We start from the raw sequence: 9150 nt of genomic DNA, 5'->3' as shown, positions 1-9150 counted from the left end.
CTGAACCCATTTCCTCATCTAGAAAATGGGGATAATATCTGCAGTACAAGATTTCATATATATATATATATATGCATACATATATACATACATACATATATACATGTGTTCTAATATAATATAAAAATCATATATAACGTATATATAGTACACACACACACACACATATATATAAGTAAATGCAACATTAAAGTACTACATAAACATCAGGCATTATTTTTCGTAAGGGATGTACAAGGTACTCAGGAGGACGAGCACCTGTGGTATAAGGGCTTGCTGAGCCCTTTTCAGGGCTGCTCATCCACCTTTGGTGCCCACCTGACTCATTCAACTCTCACCTGTGGCTCCAAGAAGCTGTAGCATGTGCAGCAGCCACACCTGGTAAAGCCATCTCAGTAGGTGGGCTAAATCAGGTTAAGGGTAACCGACAGGTCTCAAACCCATCAGTGAGGTAGGGGGGCATCTACCCCAAGCATGTGAAGACTTCCCCCCATAGAATGGGTGGATGAGAAATGTGTTCCAGTGGCCATGAAGGCGGCTGAAGTAGGCGCTGTGGAGCTCTTAGACCTTGGTCAGACATGGAAGACACCAAGGCCATCCTTTGTATCCAGAGGCATCACCGGTCATCCTGACTTTTGTTTTGCCATTGGACTCTGGAAGAGAGAGTGAGGCTGATGACTTAGGACTTTGTGTGATTCTGCCTCACTTAAATCCAATTTACATGCAAATCAAGACATCACCCCATGATGTCATTAGCCCTTTTCATAAATGACCATACTGTTTTCTCATAGACAGAGCTAGAATTCAAATGCCCTTTCAGGTGTGAATCAATCCCCTGACTCCCAGGTATGTGTGGGCCCTACACACCCTCCCAAGGAGGGAAAAGGCCTTAGGAGAGGCCTTAGGCCTCACTTTCTCTCAATAGCCTTAAAAAGGAAAACAGCCTTCCTCCTGTTCTGAGGCTGCCTGCAGGCAAGCAGATAGAGGCAGAGAGAGCCCAATCCTCTAGACCAGGAGTTCTTAACCCTTTTGGTGTATCATGGTTTGATCCCTTAGGTGGTCTGTCTAATGAAGCCTATGGACCCCTTTTCAGAATCACATTTTAATGCATAAAATAAAATATATAGCATTACAAGGAAAATTGATTTTATAGAAAGAAAAGATATAGGGTTTTTTTCCTCCACTCAAATTTACCAGTCCCCTGAAATTCATAGACTCTCTGGGAGTCTATGAACCTCAGATTAAGAACTCCTGACCTAGATTGATGTCCACAATTGAATCATTATAAAAGAGCTCTATGCATTGGCAGATGGGAGAGAAGGGAAACCAGGTGGGATATCATAGTAGAAAAGTGCTATGGGTGTGGGGATCTGGTGGTTATCCCTGAGAGTCTCCGTCTCTGTTTCTGGCTCTGTTCTGCAGTGGTTTGGTCATCCCTGGGGAAGTCTTGTGTGCTGGCCTGAGCTGCCAGCTGGGAAGCCTCTTCAACACAGGTGATTGAGCAATGATGATTCTGGATCATGGAGTTAGTGAGGGAGAGAGTTACACTTTGACTCAACGTTTGTCTTTGCACATTCTCTCAGCCACACTGATGTCAGAGATCACCAGACTACAATCCGAGAAAACAGATCTAGAAATATGAAATTACTGGTGCCACAGATGGGCTTTCGCTGGTCCAGTGAGCTTTTTCTGAGCAATTCTTCTGTTGCTTTGAGGGAAGAGGGAACAAATGTAAAGGACTTGAGGACAGAAGCCTAATTCTGCACAAGCAAATGCTGGGCCTGGACCTCCAACTGTTTATACACTATGAATATGGTGTGAATAATAATAATGATGATAGCTAGAGTTTGTATAACCCTTTAAGATTTGCAAAGCACTTTACATATGTGATCTCATTGGATGCTCACGAAACCCCTTGGGGGTAGGTGCTATTATTATTCCTGTCTTTCAGTTCAGGAATTAGAGCTTAGATATCAAATGTTTCACTGAACCCTGAAAATAGTTTAATAATAATTATTATAGCGAGCAATTATATAAAACCTTAACACTGGCAAAGCATTTTACAAAAGTTATTTCATTTCATCTTCACACCAACCCTATGAGGGAGATACACATTGTGTAGTTTAAAAAATGGAGGCTGAGAGACGTAAGAAACTCACACAAGATCATAAAGTCAGCAAGTGTCTGAGGCAGGATGAGAACTCAAGCTTCCTTGACTCCAAGTCCAATACTCTATCCACTGTGTCACTGAACTGCCCTAAAAAGCTAATTCTATACTCCTTGACAGTAATTAGCTGCTTGTCTAACAGCGCAGATCCCAGGTGAGCAGAAATGTAAGCAACCGTTGACTTTGTTAGGGGAAAAGGGGCAAAAGTTTCCACAGTAAACAATGTGGCATTTTTAAAGGAGAGAGTTGATTGAGGCATGAATCCCAGAATATAGATCCCTTTTTTCCAGACTTTCAGAACTAAAGAGACCTATCATTGAGTAAAACATATGTATTATCAGAACTCAGTCTGGTAGGCCATCAAAGAAAGTGGTCATAATTACAGCTGACATTTCCTATAACACATTTTTTACTTGTTCTCATTTAAGACTCTAGATAATATATAGATGAAGATAGATAGATAGATAGATAGATAGATAGATAGATAGATAGATAGATAGATAGATAGATAGATAGATAGATAGATAGATAGATAGATAGATAGGAGAGACAGACAGATAGATGGATAGACAGATAATGTTTTAAGTGTTTACTATGCGCCAGGTTCTGTGCTAAATACTTATGCTACAAATAAAAACAAGTAAGACAGGAACTTACATTCTAGTGAGGGAAGGCAATACACTACCTTTAGTCTTGCATCTTCAACTGCTTACTCAAACATCACTATTACATATGTATGTCCATCTATATCTATCTGTACTACATCCAAAGTGATAGAAGTAACCTTAGTAGGAAAGGCTCTAGCTGCTGGGCGAATGAGGAAAAGGGATCCAGCATAAGAAAATGGTTGATTTGGTTCTAAAAGGAAGCCAGGGGTTCCAAGAGTCAGAGATGTGGAAGGAGAACATTCCAGGTATAGAGGACAGCCTTTGCAAGGGCCCAGTGTCTGGAGATGCCATATCATATTCAAGGAATAACAAGTAGGTCAGTGTAACTAGATTGTAGAATTCATGATAGTAATCACAGTTGACATTTCTGTAACACATTGTTCTCATTTAAGCCAATAGATAAATAGATAGATTGACAGACAGACAGACTGATAGAGCAAGAATTTTTTTAAATGATTACTATGTGCCACTCTCCTAGACAAGTCATTTAACCCTATTTGCCTTAGTTTTCTCATCTGTCAAATGAGCTGGAGAAGAAGATGGAGAACCAGTCCAGTATCTTGGCCAAGAAAACCCCAAATGGGGTCATGAAGAATTGGACATAACTGAAACAACAACAAAAATGTGCCACTCTCTGTGCAAAGTACTTGGGCTATAAGTAAAAACAAGCAAGACAGTTTCTGCCCTTAAGGAATTTGTATTCTAATGAGGGAAGGCAGTACACAACCTTCAGTCTTTCATCTTCAACTGCTTACTGGAGCTTTTAGAACTCATTTTCTTGATCCACCATCAACAGGTGGACCCAGTGCCATGAGGCAGATTTTTGTGAAGACTTTGAGGGGGAAGACCATCACCCTTGAGGTCAAACTGTCCAATACTATTGAAAATATCAAGGCCAAGATACAAGATAAGGAAAGTATTCCCCCGATCAAAAAAGATTGATCTTTGTGGGCAAGCAACTGGAAGATAGATGAACTTTGTCTGACTACACCATTCAGAAGGAGTCTACCCTTCATCTTGTTCTGCGGCTTTGTAGTGGTGCCAAGAAGAGAAAGAAGAAGTCTTACACCATTCCCAAAAAGAATAAGCATAAGAGAAAGAAGGTTAAGCTTGCTGTTCTGATGTACTACACAGTTGATGAGAATAACAAGATTAGTCACCTTCAACAAGAGTACCGTTCTGATGAATGTGGTGCTGGGGTCTTTATGGCTAGCCATTTTGACAGACATTATTGTGGCAAATGTTGTCTAACCTACTGCTTCAACAAGTCAGAAGACAAGTAAATGTGTATGTGGTAATAAAAAAAAAGTCAACTAAAAAAAAAAATCATTTTCTTTTCTCCAAAATCCTGCCCTTTTCACAATTTCTCTATTACTATCAAGGGTGTCATCATCCTCTGCTTTGCAATCTCGGTGACATTTTTAACTCTTCATTCTCATTCACCTCATCTATCTAATCAGTTGCCAAAACTTATCATTTCTATTTTCTAAACCTCTACCAGTCAATCAACAAGCATTTCATAAGCACCTACTGTGTGCTAAGCACCGGACACTTAAAAAAGGTTTTTAAAAATGTCACTGCTCTCTCAAGAGGCTTACAGTCTAATTAAGGAAGAAAACATGTAAAGTATCACACATGAGACAGATACATACATGATAAATTGGAAATAATCAATGAAGGGAAGGCATTAAGGGGAATCAGGAAAGGTTTCTTGCAGAAAGTAGAATTTTAGCTAAGACTTCAAATTTTATCTAAAGGGCAACTTGAACCTTAGTTTACTTGTCAGAGAATAGGGTATGAGGAATTTGGTGGCTATTTAGCTCTACCCTTCCAGTGGGGCAATGTGTTATCTCCTCCTCCTCCTCTTGATTTTTTTTCTTCCCTACTTATTTATTGTTATTGTTAAAAAAAAAAACTGGGACAGTTTACTCTTTTGTCTCATGTCGTTTTCATTCATGATTTCTTGAAATATAGCTCTGGAAAACCAGGCATTGATAGAGCCCACTGGGATTTAAATTGAGCTACTTGACTGTCGATTGGTCGTTGTCCTTGGTTCTCAGAGAGGACCAAAATGACATCACTACGCTGATGTCAAGGTACAGTGTGTCTGATTATACCTGATCAGACCGATATGAGCTCAGAAGGGTCTATCACAGGTCGGGCATAAAAAGTCCATGTGAACATTTGGGGTGGATTCTCTTGCACATTTCGAGTTTCTTTTGAGCTGTCTCAATTCTGCTTTGCTCATAGAACACAGCATCTTCTCTGATGAGGACACACCATGCCGGATGGTCCTATGCCAGTGTCTCCCATGTCACACAATAAACTCCAAAATTCTTAAGAAAGACCTTGAAGATGTCCTTGTATCGCTTCTTCTGACCACCATGTGAACACTTGCCCTGTGTGAGTTCATAAAATAGTCTGAACAACATGACTTGACTGTGCCTCTAAACCCACATCACTCTGGCTCTCCCAGATTGCCAATAATCGGTCCCAGCCCAAGCCTCAATTGCTTCTGTTCTGGCCAGAAACTCTGAGGGTCTTCCCCTCCCAGATTTATGCTTATGAGAAGGCAAACTAGGTCCTCTTTTGCCTCAATTCTAACCCAGCCTTTAATCAATGAATGGGTGTTGCCTCAGACAAACTAAGACCTAGGAAAAGACCTTAGCTTAAAAAGGCCAGGGTCTCCCACTGCATCTGGGGCCATCACACTTGTCCTGACCTATGTCTTGCCACTGGACTCCTATGACTCTGGAGGAGAGAGTGAGGCTGATGACTTTGCACAGCCCTACATCACTTAAACTTAAATCCAACTGATTTGCAAGTCAAGACATTATCCTCCTGATGTCATTGGTCCTCTTCAAGAACGAAAGGTGAAAAACTGTTCCCTTAACCAACCCTGTTCTTGGCTGGTCCTTCCTTCTCATGCACATCTCTTAGCATTTGTGTATTTGTTCATTCACGTTAGTGTAGCTTTCTCCACTGAATCCCTACTCACATGGCCCCTGGTGTGAAAAGAATCGAAGTCTTAGAGTCAGAGGACGTGTTTGTATTCCATTTTGGCCATTTCTTACTGCTATGACCCTGAACAAACCACAGAATCACAGAATCTCAGAGCAAGAAGAGACTTCAGAGGTCATCTGTTTCAATCTATATTTAAACAAGAACCCTCTCTACAATTTCTTTTTTTTTTTTTGAGGCAATTGAGGTTAAGTGACTTGTCCAGGGTCACATAGCTAGTAAGTGTCTAAAGTCATATTTAAACTCACATCCTCCTGACTTCAAGTCTGATGTTCTATCCATTGTACCACCTAGTTGCCCCACTCTTTACAATTTTTGTCCTCCTTCAATACACAGATATACAAGTACAGCACACACATGCATGCACACAAAAGCACATGCACACATACACATACACACACACACACACACTTACACACAGAGTCATGTAGTCTTTCGTTGAAGATCTTAAGTAATGGAGTACTCAGGACTTCTCAAGGTAACTCTCATTCTACTTCTGCAGAGCTCTAGTTTTTAGGAAGTTTCATTTGCAACAAAACTAAATCTGTCCCATTGCAACTATTACCCATTGCTCTTAATTCTGTCTTCTGGGGCCCACAAGAACAAATTGATCAATAAGCAATTGAATATACCAAGTTGAAGTCAACTATAACTTTTTCTTCCTAGTCCAAGCATCTCTAATTCCTTCACAGTCCTCCTATGGCACCTATCCTCACCATCCTACTCACCTTCATTTAGACATGTTTCACTCTGTCTCTTCTAAAATAAAGTGCCCAGAAATGAGCATAATATTAAACATGTATCCTGACCACAGTGTAGTATAGTGGGATTGTCACTTCCCTCCTTCATGAGTGCTATACTCCTATTAATACAGCCCAAGACCTAGTTAGCCTTTCTGACTACCATATCACATTGTTGTCTACACATTGAGTTTGCAATCCACTAAAAACTCCGTTATCTTTTTCACATGAACTATTATCTAGTCATGCCTTCCCTATCCTGTGTTTGGGTAGTTAATTTTTAAAAACACCTTTTGTTGATGCCTTTTGTGTTAATGTCATAGTCAATTCATATATATCACATACATTGAAACTCTTCTTATGTTTTAATATTTCTTGTTCCTTCATGGAGTCATTGCTTTCTGTTTAACACATTGTGGTTTTTTCAGGGAGTTCAAATCTTGAGTAAGGTTTACCACCACCATCTATTCTAAGGTATTCCTTCACCTTGCCATAACTTCCCCCCTAGACTTTCTGTTTTGTATCTTTTATTTCATTTTTTCTCAATACTATTCTAGTCCTCATAGCTGGGACATTATTTTCTCTGAAGTTCTACTTGGACTTGTAGATTCACTCTTTTCTTCTAGGTTTGCCCCCTGCGCTTCTCTCAGTCTGATGTATTTCTTTGTGGTGTTCTGTTTTTTTGTTCTTATTTTCTGTTCACTCGTATCTCCAGCCTCAGTTTCTGGATTGAGAGCTTGTGCTTGAGATAAACTCTGCTCCTGTACTCTTGAATGGTGTGGGTAGGCTGTTTGCTCCTGAGTTCCAAGGTTAAGACTAGGCCATGTCTTCTGCAGGAAGTGCTGGCTTTGTCTCTTGCTGTAGTTCAGGCCCATTTTGCCGACATGCTAGATTGAGCTGTGACTGCCTTTTTTTCTGGGCTGCTGGGATACTGGTCTGGGAATGATGCCTCTGAGTCACCTTTGCTGCACTACATCTCTCCATTTTTTGCTATGGGCCTGGGATATCTTGTACTTCTTTCATTTTCCCTAGCTGACCTCTACTCCACACTTCCACAGGATTTTGGCAGTCTTTTTGAGCAACCTTAGACTAGATTGAGGATTTTATCATTGCCTTGGTTTTCTTTACAATTGTTCCATCTGAAGCATTTCTTTGGTGGAGGGAGATTTAAATGTGTTTTATTTTAGACAATCTACATGACGTGTTTTTTAAAAACAATGTCTCCCCTCCAAATAAATCCAAGTCAAAAATAAATGCTGAAGATGACATCAGTCCAAGTTTGTCCAAGTCCTAGTTGTTGTATAGATGACAAAAAGCAGCAGCCAGTTGTGATGACAAAGTGATCCAAAGTAATTAAGCTGAATTTAATATTTCTCCATTTCTAAGCCATCCTTAAAGAAAATCACAAATGGGGTCACAACCATCCTCACAGAAGTCCAAGATAGCCACCATGCAATCTGGATTCATGTTTTCACCTATGAAAAGCCGATAGTTTGTTTGTTTTTTTTAATTAGCAAGGATATGTTTGATTTATTCTGCAACTCCTGTCATAAAGGATTTTATTCTGTCTTCTGTTCTTCAAGTCTGCCTTTCATTGATTTCATGTAATCTTTGATGTATTTTTTTGTAGTATTCTTTTGTAAAGCTAGTTTTTGTAGATGATGATTCATTACTACATCAACTCCAGTGATCACAGTGACATTTGTTCCTTCACCTTCAGGACTTTCAGCAGAGGCATTTCCACTTATGAGTGAATCATCAATGGTGTCCTTTGTACTACTGACCATCTTTCCTTCCACAGCCAAGCACAGCTCGTTCACAATCTCCCAGATCTTGTAGACGGTGGAGAACATCTCATCATGGTTGATGAGGTCTTGGTGGTTGATCATGGCAGCAGAAAGAGGGAAGCCAAGGTGCTTGGTGTTGTAAGTGCCATGCAGCCAGAGAGGCATTTGGGTGGGTGGGTGGGGAAGGTAGAAAAGCCTTCTGATGCATTTTTAAAACTTTATTGGAATGTTTGTTGAGGAACTTGACTCCTCTAGGTCCTAACCCTGTCGTCTTCTCATGCTCCCTGAATCCTCTCTTGTAAAAAGAACAAAAATATCTGATTCAGTGTCCATATCTAACAATGTTTTCAACACTTTATTCTAATAGTTTTCCACCTCGCTCCATGAAAAAGGAGGGTGGGATAAATCATTGTCTATTCTTTGAAAGCTTAATAGGTTTTTCAGTTACTCAGAGTTCAACTTGTTCGAAGTGAGGTTTTCATTTACAATGGTGTAACTGTATATATTGTTCTCTTGCCTCTGCTATTTTATTTTTCATCGGTTCTTACAAACCTTCCTATGTTTCTCCAAATTTCCTCATAACCTTCATTTCTTACTGCAATGAAATCTTCCATTACATTCATATACCAAAACTTTGTTGTTGTTTTTTTTTCCCACCAGTGGATGAGTACCTACTTTGTTTCCAGTTCTTTGCTAACACAAAGGTGTGCTATTAATATTTTGGTGTATATTAGACCTTCATTTTTTTCTTTGACTTCCTCAGGGTA

General features: G+C 39.9%; 1 pseudogene; it reads left to right on the top strand.

Annotated features, from left to right (window-relative positions):
- Positions 1 to 361: 361 nt before the first annotated feature.
- On the top strand, positions 362 to 4118 carry LOC114045324 (annotated as a pseudogene).
- Positions 4119 to 9150: the final 5032 nt, after the last annotated feature.

Source organism: Vombatus ursinus, unplaced genomic scaffold, assembly GCF_900497805.2.
Source record: "Vombatus ursinus unplaced genomic scaffold, bare-nosed wombat genome assembly UNPS02014778.1, whole genome shotgun sequence".
NCBI classification, from domain to species: domain Eukaryota; kingdom Metazoa; phylum Chordata; class Mammalia; order Diprotodontia; family Vombatidae; genus Vombatus; species Vombatus ursinus.
Note: the sequence above shows the minus strand (reverse complement) of the source record. Positions and strands in the feature narration are given on the sequence as shown.